At 48.7% G+C, this 13752-nt stretch overlaps 1 long non-coding RNA gene across 1 annotated transcript; it reads left to right on the top strand.

Moving 5' to 3' along the window:
* The first annotated feature begins 1342 nt into the window (after nucleotides 1-1342).
* LOC138925301 (uncharacterized) lies at nucleotides 1343-3644 on the top strand. The gene is made up of 2 exons (XR_011441236.1): nucleotides 1343-1478; nucleotides 2162-3644. It is a non-coding gene; the product is annotated as an uncharacterized lncRNA (long non-coding RNA).
* The last annotated feature ends 10108 nt before the right edge of the window (nucleotides 3645-13752 follow it).

A 13752-nucleotide genomic window follows, 5' to 3' on the forward strand; every position in this document is an offset into this window, starting at 1 on the left:
CTTTTATCAGGATTTGATCTCTCTACACCTCAGTTCTCACGTGTGTAAAATGAGAGTGTTGAACTAAGATCGTGACGTAGTCTAATAAACTATGACATCCTCTAAGTATTGAAAGATCTGCTACACAGAACAGTGTGAATGGCTTTTGTCAACTCAGGCTGTTCATAGCTCTCTCCACAGGACGCTAACTCTGCTCTTGACTCCCCCCAAACCTACTGATGACTTGGCCTTCTTCCCCAGTGAGAAGGGAGGTGATGTTAGCAGGACTTTCTTCAAATGCTTTTCCTTTCACTCACAAGTTCTTCTCGCCTGGGAAGAAAAGGAATTCTTCTTCCTGTCCAGCCTGTGCCCTGAATTCCATCCCCTCCATGAAAGTTAGAATTGAAACCTCTGGTTTCTTAGAGGTGAGTGAACGAACTGGCTTCCAGTCCTCTCAGGGAAAGACTAGCATCTCCATTCCTCGGATAGCAAAACGGAGGCTCAGAGAGTATAAAATACTCGCTCAGATTTACACCAGTGAAGAGGGAGGGTATAGGGCTGTGAACAGGTCTCCCACCCCACCAGTCTCCCTTGGACAGAGTGGGCCCATGAACTAAGGGCTCGTCCTTCATCCTTCCGGCTGTTTTGCCAGCAGCAGCATCATCTGTGTGCGGCTATGACTGTTTGTGTTGACCCAGCTGGGATGCTCCTTGGCAACATGCCCACCTGAAGGTCTGTCTACCTGCTTACTATTGTGATTTTAAGCTCTTGGCTTACATAGGGCTCTTTTCAATCATTGACTTGGACTTTTAAATCTTCTTGCCAGGTATGCAAAAGAATTCGCCAGTACTGCACCCTTTATATAAAGTTCAAAAGCATGCAAAACAAAGTATTTTCAAGGACATATCTGTAATAAAACCACAAAGAAAAGGAAGAATGTGTAAGTTAGCAATTGCCACAAAAAACATTGTACAATGAGTTACGAAAAACTCGATGTCTTGAAGCCACAATCGTCTACTCTCATGGAAACTTGGCTTGGCTGATCGAGGCTGGGCTCAGCCGGGGTGACTCACTCTGCCCCACGTGTCTTTCATCCTTCTCCTCAACTGGCATTCTAGCCCAGGCATGTTTTTTTTATGGTGACAGAAAAAGTGTAAAAAAGCAAGTGGGAACATGCACGGACTATTGGGGCCTGGGCTCGGAACTGACACAGCACTTCTGCTTCCCTCCATCGGCCAAAGAAAGTTACGTGGCCAAATTAAAAAAAATAAGGAAATGTGCCCTAACCACAGTGGGAGGGCTCTGCAAAGTCACATAGAAAAAGTGCAGATACACTGAGGAGCAAAGCTTGGGGCTGGCAGTAGCGTCTACCACAACAGCGAGATGCAGAACTCAAGATAGCCTTTACCTCTGGGTCGGGGTGGAGTGGGGGCCGTGACGTTCGCCATCAGGATGTGGCTGCAGTCAGTCTGTGGATGTCGTGGTTCGTAAGCTGGGTTGTAAGTTCGTGGCTGTTTAATATCTTGCTCTTTATAGCTTATAGATTCTATGTATGAAATACCGTCTAGTAATTTATTAAGTTACTGGAATCAGATAAATAAATAATAAAAGTTACAACCTTGGGAGTCTCAGATTCTATACTATCTCAGCTTCTCTTTTTAAATTTGTGCTCTCTTTACGAATTTCTGGTTTTCTAATTTTGTTCACTCTCACCTGCCAAGGTAAATAATGGTTTGGTTATCCGACACCTGGGCATTCATATCACCCACATGCATATTTATGATCTTAGTTCACTGCTCACACTTTTAAAAAAATGCAGGCTTTACATTCTAACAGAGTTCGTTTTGCTTAGTTCCTTTCCACATAAACTCATTTAGAACCACAAATTGTTGTCCTGGCAGTTATTAGTCTGGATTGATTAGGTTTGATCTCTGGGTTAATTTCACATGTAATCATATTATAGTTAGTCACACCTAGTGGCTCTATTAATTCAGAGGTATTTGCACTTCCTTACCTATTAATTACAACCACCTCTGAAGAGTGATTGGGTCTCAGCTACCCAAGAAAAGCAATCCCCACATATCAGGGAACGAATTACTGCTGCCCACACTAGCGGGACCTGGGTGACTTGGAACTCTGTAGAAATATTATTGATGACATCTTTATTCTTCCCTTCCTGCAGTGAATGGTACACCTGCTAAATGAACTGGAAACACCAAGGCCAGTCTAAACAGACTGGTAGAACTCACTTGGACCACAATCTGGGAAAGAAGCACCAGGAGAGGCATCTACATAACATCAGTGCAAGTTTTATTTGTAAGAATTAAAAGATATGTATTTGGTTGAGGATCACTTCACATAACTTACTCATCACTCTCTTTGGATTTAAAGAATGTTCAATTCTAACTAAATTTGGTATCTAAATTTGGGCACGGGCTGGATAGAAAGTCTGAGGCTGGATCTGCACTTAATCAGCAAAACACGGTACCCATCCTCAAAGCCTGCGCTCCTGCTGCCCCGGCCTAGCTGAAGCCCTGCGAGAGAAGCATGATTTGGGGAGGATTGTTTGAAGGACGTGTGGCTCTGTCTATTCCTCCGTAAAATGCATCTTTAATTTCTGCATCCAAGGACCCTCAGAACCGTACCTACACGGCCCTTCAAAGCACTGTTTTCAGCAAGGTGCAACTTTGTGTGTTAAGTTAACAGCTCATCTTGTGAAATGAAAATTACATTGAATTTACTGTAGAATTTTTGTAGAGGACATTACAATCTTCATTTCTTAGTGGATGTGTAACAAGCAAACAGCCGCTGATGATTAAGTAGCTAGGAACTAAAGCTTTTTTTCCTTTTTGCAATTACTGCTTGTAGCTTTTGGCTGTTTAACCCACCTGTCGATAACTGTGCTGCTTAGGCAATATGCTATCTGACTCCCACTAGGCTCCTGTAGATAACGTCTCCCTGGAGCCTGGGTCACCATGATAATGGGCGTGTGAGCTGTTTTTCAGGAATTAGAACTCCTTGTCCACTTCAGGTCGGTTGAGACCACCAACTCATCAACTGGGCCCACACAGATGCCCGATAGGCGACCTTTTGACGTCAAGAGGCTAAAGTCTCCACCGTCAGATCATGCTAATGCCGCCATTTTGTGAGCATGGGTCCTGTGAAGAGACATGAAGTCTGACTACGCTTGCGCAGCTCATCAATTACCTCACCTCTCCTCACCTCCGATCACCTCTCTCCACATTTCAGACCACCTTGCCCTCTATCCCATAAACATCCCTGAGTCCTTATTTTCAGGAAGGTGGATTTGAGGCTCATGCTCTCGCTTCCTCACATGGCTGCTTTGTGAGTCAACCCTCTCTCTGCTGCAATCTCGTCATCTCAGTGTTTGGCTTTCTGGGTGGTAGGCAAAAGCAAACCTGGTGTGGTAACAGATGAAGCCTGCACATGAAAATTCTCTTTGTTCGCATACTTTCAATCGGCCTGTTGGCTGCCCAGCCTGACTCCCTATCCAAACCTCTCTCCATTCACAGCTGCAAATTTCTGTAGTTAGTATCTTCAAGGTTACTACTGATGTCTGTCACTCATTCACATCCCACTGTGTTCTCCAATGTTAGATATACAATGAAATTGAGTATTAGAAAAACTAAAATAAAAACTAAAAAGCATCAGCAAAAACTAAAGCTAGAATCAGATAAAGATACAAATTAGGGGGCCGGCTCTGTGGCCGAGTGGTTAAGTTCGCGCACTCCACTGCCACGGCCCAGGGTTCAGATCCTGGGCGCGGACATGGCACCGCTCGTCAGGCAACATTGAGGTGGCGTCCCACATCCCACAACTAGAAGGACCTGCAACTAAGATATACAGCTATGTACGGGGGGGTTTGGGGAGATAAAGCAGGAAAAAATAAGATTGGCAACAGTTGTTAGCCCAGGTGCCAATCTTAAAAAAAAAAAGATACAAATTAAATGGTCAAGATGGAGAAGAGAGTTAGAACGCAGGTGTACAGATGGTAACATCCTAAGCAGTTACTGCAATTGAGCTTCAAAACCATCTCTAAGCTTCCTAGTGGCCAGAGTGAAAAGGAAAACACAGTCCAACATATGATTCCAATTTTCTATGAGGAGCTGCTGAGCTGCTCGAGAGATGCTGAGCTTGTCTTGGAATCTGAAAGAAACAAACCTCCATCTTCAACATTACCCAAAGGCAGAATCGTTATCTTCTCAACAGGCAGCTGCGCCCCCCACCCCCAGCCTCCACAGCCTGAGCCTCCTGTTCCTCCATCCTGAGGCTGTCGCCCTTTTGAACCGCTGACCGCAGGAAATCTCTGGGAACAGACTGAAGCCACAGCGTCAAGGTGCTCTCTGTTCTGGCTCTCAGGCCACCTCCACCAATCTCTTCTCTGACCTACACCAAGTCCTTCCTCTGCAGGACCACCAGCTGGAGGCAGGTCTGGGAGGGTCTTGCCTGCATGGCTGCATGGCCCCTGGAAGTTCCAGAAGGAGCAGAGAATAAAGTGCAGTGGAATAGCTACCCCAACATGCTCTGATACGTTCTGCTCAACGCAGCTGCGTTTCCTGAGACACAGGGCTGGGCACGGTGGGGTGATGCACACAGGAGACAAGCCTGGACCTCCAGGAGCTGTGGGACCAACGGTGTTGTCTATGAGAGCCCAAGTGTTACATTTTCTTCAGCACTGGAAACTCTTTGTCCAACAAAACCTTGCAGCTTCACCATAGAGGGTAAGAGCAGAGCTGTGCTGTTGGAGTGGACCAGGCTTTCAGGCTGCCCAGCCAGATGTCCCTTTGCCTCAGTCTCCTTCACCTCTGGGTGGAACCCTGGGGTTCCTTGGGGAACAGCCTGAAAACCAGGAACATGGCAGCACCTGGGGGATAACTGTCTGGGTTTGAATCTTGACTCTAACTTACTAGTGCTTGATCTTGGGGAAGTTACTTAATTTCTTGGACCCTGAGTTTCTTCACGTGTAAAACAGGGACAAAAATTGTACCTATTTCACTGGAGTTGTAAAGTCTAAAGGAGCTAATGTATGTAAAGCATTTGACACATTAATTTAACAGTGCCACTTAGTCAACAAGTGGGAATGCTAATAAGCTGGCCAGGGGCTAGCCCCGTGGCCGAGTGGTTAAGTTTGTGCGCTGTGCTTTGGCGGCCCAGGGTTTCCCCCGTCCGGATGCTGGGCGCAGACCCAGCACTGTTCATCAAGCCATGGTGAGGTGGCGTGCCACATAGTTCAACTAGAAGGACCTATAACTAGAATATACAGCTATGTACTGGGGTGCTTTGGGGAGAAAACAAAGATTGGCAACAGATGTTAGCTCAGGTGAAAGTCTTTAAAAAAAAAAAAAAAAAGAAGAAGCTGGCCAGCCCTGGTGGTCTAGTGGTTAAGATTTAGTGCTCTCACACAATGACCTGGATTTATTTCTGGTCAGGGAACCATACCACCCGTCTGTCGGTTGTCACACTGTGGTGGCTGTGTGTGGCTATGATGCTGAAAGCTATGCCACTGCTATTTCAAATACCAGCAGGGTCACCCACGGTGGACAGGTTTCAGTGGAGCCTCCAGGCTGAGGTAGACCAGAAAGAAGGACCTGGCCACCCACTTCCAAAAAAATTGGCTGTGAAAACCCTGTGAATAGCAGGGGAGCATTGTCTGAAATGGCACCAGAAGGTGAGAGGATGGAGCAGAAAGGCCAGGGCAGGGCTGTGCTCTGCTGCACAGCGGGCACTGGGAGTCAGAATCCACTCGAGGGCACTAACAAGTGACAAAGCTGTGGCTGTCGGTCCTCTTAGGGACATAATGCTATTAGTCTTTCTAGTGAAGTGAGGCACCCCTTCAGTAAACGGGCAGATGGAACTGTGTGGGTCTGAGCCCTCTCAAGGAGGAGGTGATTTTCCCATCAGGGAGAGGGTATAACAAGCAGCCAAATTATCAACCTGCAAATCAAGTACCAACAAATTTAAAAGATATTTTTTAAATCACCAAAAAATCACATTTGGAGTTTTCAAAAAGCAACGAAACCCATTTCTGGATAAAACAGTGGCAGAGTGGTCTTGGGTGGGCCGTTAGCCCCAGAGCCTCTGTTCCCTTTTCTGGAGAATGGAGGCAATCAGCCTCAGCTGCCCGAGTCTGGGGAGCTTCAAATGAGGCCCCGAGTGCACCAAGCGTCCGTCGAGCTGTTTGTCAAAAGGCCCCGAGGAGCCCTTGGCATCCATTCGGTGTCACAAAGTATTTGTTCACCTGAATTCTTTCCATCTGGGAAGCTCTCTGACGTCCTGGAATCTCCAGGTCTCCCACCAAGCAGGTCAGAAAAGCAACTTAGTGGTTCATTTTAATGTCCATTTTCCTGCTTTTCCCTGGGAAAACCACTTACAAAGCTGTGGCTTTCTCATGCGACTCTTTCTGGCCTGGTTGCATCTTATTCATCGGCCTAAGGAAGACTTTCTGTCACCAGGAGGCAGGGCTGGCTATCAAACGGGACTACGACCTTTCTTGTAGCCTATGGTGAGGATAAGAAGTACAACCCGTGGTTGTCGCCCAACCGGCTGAGCAGAGGCGTCGGTGCCAGCCGCTCTCCAACAGACGTGGTGTAGTGGGGTTTGGAGCCATGATCCAGGGTTTGCAACTGGCCATGTCGTGTCCGGCCCACCCCCCTCACCCAGGACAGCACCTGCCCTAGGACTGTGCCATCCCCTGTGCTCGAGATTCCAGCTGGTCTCCAGCCGGGCCAAGCTTGTTTGGACAAGCTTGTCTGCACGAGCATCTGAGCAAGGCATCCATCCTGGGCTGGGAGGCAGTAAGCCCGGGGTCTAAGATCAACCCTAGAACTAGCTGGCTGTGTGCTGTCAGGCAAGTCCCTTAACCTCTCCCGTCCTCTGTTTTGTCTCCTGCAGAATGGGTCTAACAGGCCTGTGCCCTGGGACTGCCGGCAGGACTCAGTGGCAAGTTCTCCGAGTGTGGAGCACGACGCCTGGCAGGGAGTGATCTTAACCACCATCTGTGATTTTAATCAGAGCCTCCTCCCTGGGGCTGCGTGGTTACTCGCTGGATTTCTGTAGCGCCTTAAAACTGCCACTTGTGGCCGCACTCCTGCCCCCTCTCCCTCTTCTTTAAGCCCGATGAAGAGGCCAAAGGGATTTGCTCTTTTTTGGAGCATTTCTGGCCAGGGAATGGCCAGGGCTGGGGGATTCTGGATTCCCACCCTCTCCTGACCATGATGAATGAGGCTCCTTCTGCAAATGTCTTCCGATGGTTGCCCAGAAACACCCTTTAGACATAAAGTCCACCAGAGGACCAGCCGAAAGAGTGGCTGGGAAGAGGAGAGAGTGATGAAAGGTGGACTGAGAGCAGAAAAGGAAGAGAGTCCAGGTAGGGAGCAGCCTCACTGATGGGTTAAAAATGGGTCATTCCAAGCTTTTATCTAATGCAAAGGGACTCGGAAGGCGCAGGCTTCCGTCAGAGTCCTGTCTTACCAGCTGTGTCACCGTGCACCACTTTGTTCACAAATGCTCCCTGAGGCCCTGCTGTGCGCAGGCACCGCGCTGGGCTCCGGGGTTACAAAGCTAACAGGCTCGTCCCGTCCTCGGAGTTCACCGTCGAGTGGGAATCAGACAATGTGCGTGGCAGAGGCTGCTGTGGGGCCTCAGCGGGAGGCTTGTCAGCCTTCTAGGGGTTTAGGGCAAGGCACCGAGCCTCAGTTTCCCCATCTTAAGCTGGAGGTTCACAATACCTGCAGGAAAGGCTTCTGAGATGTAGCCACTGACCCTCTTTTCAACCCTGAACCTAACCTTCTACCCTGACCCGCCTTCCTTCAGCCTCCAAGCAGCCGTCACAGACCCTGAAGACCGAACACACAGCACCCAGAAACTGCCGCGTACCGGAACACACAGCACCCAGAAACCGCCGCGTACTGGAACACACAGCGCCCAGAAACCGTTGCAGGGCACAGGAGGCGCGTGCCATCGCTGCCAACACGGGTGTCGCAGATCCGAGCACACTAGGGCTGGTGTTCAGAGAATTTTTGGTCTGAACCTAACTGTCCTTTGGAAGAGAAGCAAATCATTAATATCTAAACTCTAGCTTCAATTCACTCGGACTTTTCTGACATGATCTTAGACTAGATTATATAGGCAAAATATACATTCAAAAAATACCCTAATCTCATTCAGATTCAACCAAAACAGCATGTTAATGATGTCCTTCCAGACTCTTTTCTATTAATATATACTATATATTTTGTTTAAAAGGGATCATCACATACTATTGTAATAATATTCCATGCAACTTTTCTTCCTGTTAGACATATTCCTGCAACATCATTTTAAGTGTCTACACTATCCCCTTGTATCTGTGTATCATAATTTAATCCACTGATGTCCTAGGATTGAGCGCTTATGTAGGAGGTACCCCGTTTTTCACTGTTTTAAACAATGCCACAGAGAAGCCTTAAGTGTTTACCCGCAGATCTAATTAGTTCCGTGTTCACAAGGCCACAGTTATCTTCCTGGGACTTTGGAACTCTGTCAGGCAGCAGAGGAGGGAGAAGTAAGATGGCGTTCCTGAGGGGAGACCAGTGTCGCCTTTGGGGCTCACTCCCTGCAGAACAGGGAGCCCCACGCCTCCAATCTGGGGCCTGCTCGCAGTCCAAGTCCAGCACCCGGATTATTTTCTGCCAGGACTTTGCTAAGACTGAGTATTTAATCCTCAGGAGCACTCAGTGGGGTAGGTATTACCATCCCCACTTCATAGGTTTAGAACCGAGGCAAGAGAAGCTAAACAATCTGCTCGAGAAACGGAGCCAGTACTCACCCCAGGTCGACCTGAATTCAGAGCACATGCATCCCCAACTGCGGGTATCCGGTAACCACGGCAACCCGGAGGTTCCTTGAGCATCTTAGTGCCCAAACCCCTGCGGCCCCAGACCTGTGACTTGCATGGGAGCACGGGCCCCTTGAGGGTTCTCCTCCCCGGATGTTTCTGTACTGGAATGAATTTGTCCAGATGGATGCTTGCTGTCGCGTCAGGCTGAGTGGGTACCCCAGAACCTCTGTCCACACAGGCCCCCCCAGGCTGGAATGCCCACTGCCACTGTTGCTGCAGGTCTTGGGCCATGGCTTCACGTCAAGGAGCGGGGGTCCTGCTGTTGCCTCCCCCTTGTTATAGATTCCTCTCCAGTTCCCTTACTCGCAAAATGAGCAAGACCGTCGTTTGCTTGAGCTGTTCATTTGGGGAAGGTGGAGATACCACAGTAGGTAGAACCCCAAACGTTCTACCGCTTAGTGGCACAGCTCTCTTCCTCTGACTCGAGCTTTGCTGTTCCTGCTGTGCCCTAAGCGGCCACCACCACATCTGTGCAGGTCGGGCTGGACCACATTTCTGCTATGACATGGCAGGTGCCGACGTAACTGAGACTGTCGCAGTTTGCCCTGGCCGATGGTGTTTTCAAGGGATGAGCTGGAGATGCTGTGGCTAAGTTAGGGTGGGGATCCCACAGCAGGGAGCCCCAGGAATTACAGAGTTTAGGGACACCCTTTTATAGTATGTTCTCATGGTTCGTTCTCTCAAGGAATAGACATTCTGCCAAGGTGGCTAAGTCGGGATGAGTTCTGAGGTCAGCACCTACCCTGGGACCATCAGTCTCTCTGACCTTCAAGCCATTTGCTGAGTATGACCCCATCAGGCAAGACTTAGTCAGTCAACAACTATTTATCAAATGCCTACTATGTGTGAAGAATTTTCCCTCAGGACCCCAATGTCTTTCTGACAATTTGGTTTCTGTCAGAACCCCGGGAAACCCATCAGATGTGTCTGTGTACGTCATAATCCCACCTGGGGACTGAATGCCAGTCCCTTCTCTCACCATACTTGCTTATGGCCATGGACTCCGGGGCCGCACTGCCTGGGTTCAAGGCCTGGCCCTGTTCCCTCCAGTTACTGACCTTGGACAAGCTTCCTGACCTTTCCTGCTTTGGGCAGCTCATTTGCAAATGGAATAATAATGCCAGTCAGCACTGTCAAGTGCTCACCAAATGCCAGGCACTGTTCCCAGTCCTTTCGATGGATTAACTGAAGATTCTCACGACAGTCCCACGAGGTAGGTGCTGTTAATACCCCATTTTACAGACGGGAAGCTGAGCCACAGAGACGTCAATTAATTGCCAATTATGGAACTAATTTTAATGAGATTAAGGATTTAAATGAGGGACACAGCAAGTGGTCACTGAAATGTTATTATTATCATTATTGATGACAATTTCAAATGGAAAAAGTAGCTAAATCTCAACTACGAGGAAAAAGTGCATAGGAAAACCTAGAAGGAAATATATTAAACACTAATGGTGTTACCTCAGGATAGGGAGATGATTTATAGGTGACATTTTTCATTCTTCTTTAGACTTTTATAAAAGCATCCCAAATATTTTACCACGAGCATTTATTTCTTTAATGTTCAGAAAAAATAACGCTAAAAATCCCGGGAGAAAATAAGTGGAGAAATTCTCATCCGGCCCAGTATTTTCACGGCCTGCTTCCCGGTGGCCCTGGTGACAACTGCTCTGCATTCTCTCCCATGAGGGTGGGGGCGCAGCAGCGGCTCCCCAGGTTGGCTGCTGGTGACCCCCGTTCCAGGTGGGAGGGGCCTCCAGCAGCGCCTGCTTCCCCGGGGAATCCCAGGTCCCATTACTCACTTAGCTCCATTGTGTCTTTAATTATGACCTTTAGTCTCAGTGAGAAAGAAGTATAATTCTACTTTAAGAGACATGCCAGGCCTGCACCCACATCCCAGTTTTCATGGAAATTGCGGGGATCATAACCTGATAATTACTTCAATATTTCAAGGCACACGGTTCTACTTTCTCAGAATAATTATGTTTTTTTTTTCACTCCCAAATTCTTTTATTTCTCCGTCCTCATAGGTTACGCTGGTTTCTGCTGTGTGTGCTTGGAGACAAGGAAGAGGGCAGGGGCACCCTTGTACACGCGGGTCCGCAGCACCCTGTGGTTCGAATCCGTGCCTCCTTTATTTCCTTCTCTTATTACTTCTCCTGACAGTAAGTTTTACGTGGGCAAGGAAAACACGTATCTGGCTCACTCTGGCCCCAGTGACTAAAACGGAACCCAGCACGTCGTAGACACACACCAAGTATTTGTTGAATGAACCCCTGAGTGAGCATATTTTGAAGCAATTACACTAGCCGCATTTGTGTGTTATAAGGCAATCTTGACGTCCACACACTAGCGTGGCGTGTCTACACTGGAAAGGTCGTGTAGATCCACAAGGCTACAGCGGAGCCCTTGCAGCCGGAGGTTTCAGCATTCAGAATTTCTAAATTTTATAAAGGATATCTAACTCATGATCAGACCGCAAATGGGTATATTTTGCTGTGAAAATGTATGAACATAGGCATTAAGTGAGACAAAGAAAAAATACAAATAACCTCAAGTCAGTTCAGGTGAGTTTTTGGTGCTAATAACTCAAGTCAGGTCCAGTTCTGCTGTCAAGTGAGTGAGAGGAGCTCTGACTGTCAGGAGCTTGGCGTTGCAGGTAAGAACCTGGCACCTGCACAGCCCAGAGCTTACCATGGGCTTAGAGCAGACATTGCCTCACACAGCGCGCCACGGATTGCCTGTAATCTTGGACAAAGTATTTACTGTCTTTGTCTTGAGTTTTCTCGTCTATAGGTGAGGGTGATAACAGGGCCTAACGTTCAGGGTTGTTATGAGGATTTAAAAGAGTTAACATGTAAAACTTCAGACCCATAGTAAGTGCTCAATAAACATGAGCTATTAACGTACTACCTCATTCCACAATGCAAGCAAACAGCTTGGGAGACAGATATTATTTTGATCGTTGGACAGATGAGGGAACAGGAAACCCGGCAGGTCAAGGATCCGCCCAAAGTTACAGCTTGGAACAGTGGCAGGCGAGGATTTGAAACTCCAGCGACAGCATCCTGTCCGTCACACTGGCTCGCCCGAACTCACGTGGACCCACTCAAGGTTAGCTGTTACTCTCTGCTTTCCCCACCCCAGCACAGAATTGTTGAGGAAAAAAAATTAAAAGCCCAGGAAAACTGGAAAGTGTTTAGATGTGCATTTTATTAGCAGGTTCCCTCTCTCTCCTCTCTCCTTCTTTCTCTCTCTTTTTGTTGGAAAGCAAGAGGCAAAAGAACTTGGCACCGTTTCCATCATGTGGATTCTTCTGGGTCTCTCGAAGGCTGTGATCCCTGCACGGCCTGGATTCGTGCTTACCTCCACTCTTCATTAAGGCGGCGCGGCCGCGAGACGGGGAAGGCAGGCTGCTGGGGCAGCGGGGGGGCCTGCTGAGTAACACCCGAGCCGCAGCTGGGCCGCCCTCGTCAGAGTGCCAGCCTGCCTTGCCCGGTCTGTTCTCGCCGCGACCGGGCCCTCGCCCATCTGCTGCAGAATTCATAAAGTGCTGAAGACCACAAACATATGAACCTCTTATAGGTAACGCACTTCATTTACATCCTGATCGTGGGCTTGGCTTCCCCCAAGCCTGGTTTACAATGGCGCAAAGACCAAGTTCTCTCCAAAAAGATCACTAGTCTCTAGGTGGTCCTGTCATCTGGGGTGGGCTTAGGAAAAAGCCAATCTCCTACATGCTACGTGTTTTGTGTCGTTCGGTCCTAGCAAGCGTACCCCAGGTGTACAGAGAAGAGGACAGAGAGACAGACAGACGGAAGACTGACTCAAGGCCCTGTCATAGGAACTTACCATGTTTGTGCCGACCTGCTCTTTACTTTCTCCCTGATGGAACAAGCGATTTGTTCCTTGAAATGACCTCCACCCTCCTGAGGGTTATCTGTCCTGGTTGTTGGCTTACATCACACAAACCTCCCAAGGACATCAAAGAATAAACCGACGTGTCCTCAGTCTGTGGCTCCCACGTGGAGCTCTGGTGGCCCTGCTGGGGGAGGGGACAGACAGACCGACCACAGGGAGGTCCAGGCAGAAGTCTGGCGAGGAGGACACAGTCTGGCTGGTGTTACTCCCGCTTCTGCCTTCTACTGAACTTGCAAATGAGCGGTTAAAAGATACACACCAGTCCCACTGAGTCGTATGAGAGCCCGAGGCAAAAAGGAAAAATCAGCAATACCAGTGCTGTCCTTGTTTAAAATTTTGATATTTTGTACGACATGAAATTTTTGCATTAATTTTGTTTTTTAAAAATATTCCATCAAAACCTGATCCGTGATTCCTGAGTTTTGTGGTGCTCACCCGCCCCCCCCCTTAAATCTGGCACCTTGTCTGCCTCGATACTGGCCTGAGGAGTGAGGAAGCTGGAGTATCTGTGCACCGACTCCTGCCTCCCGGGGCTGAAGGCTGCTCTGGGTGCGTCAAGGAGCTCTGTGTGCCTCCAGCCAGCCCGTGTGCGGGTTGGACAGGCGCCGGACCCTGGGGACCCACCCCTGTGGCCAGAGAAGTAGGATGGGTGGTGCTTTCTGAAAACGACATGGTTCGAAGGAGCGTCTGTGACCCGTGGACACCCCACGTAGCCCTCTCCTGGCTGTCACGAGCCAGTGCATTCCTATTTCTCTCAAGATAGCTTATGTTGCATCTTTGTCACCTGAAACCAGAGTCCTTGCAGGCGGAGGCTGAGGGCCCCGTGGCTCTCCCAGCTTGTTAGGGGAGGCAGGAAAAGTGCTGGGCCAGGAGAGTGTTCCTGTGCTTGGAGCATCCTCAGGGCTATAACTTGAGGGGGAGGCTGGGGGGAAATTGAGGGGCTCCATGGT

The sequence above is a fragment of the Equus caballus genome, chromosome 7 (assembly GCF_041296265.1).
Source record: "Equus caballus isolate H_3958 breed thoroughbred chromosome 7, TB-T2T, whole genome shotgun sequence".
NCBI lineage: Eukaryota > Metazoa > Chordata > Mammalia > Perissodactyla > Equidae > Equus > Equus caballus.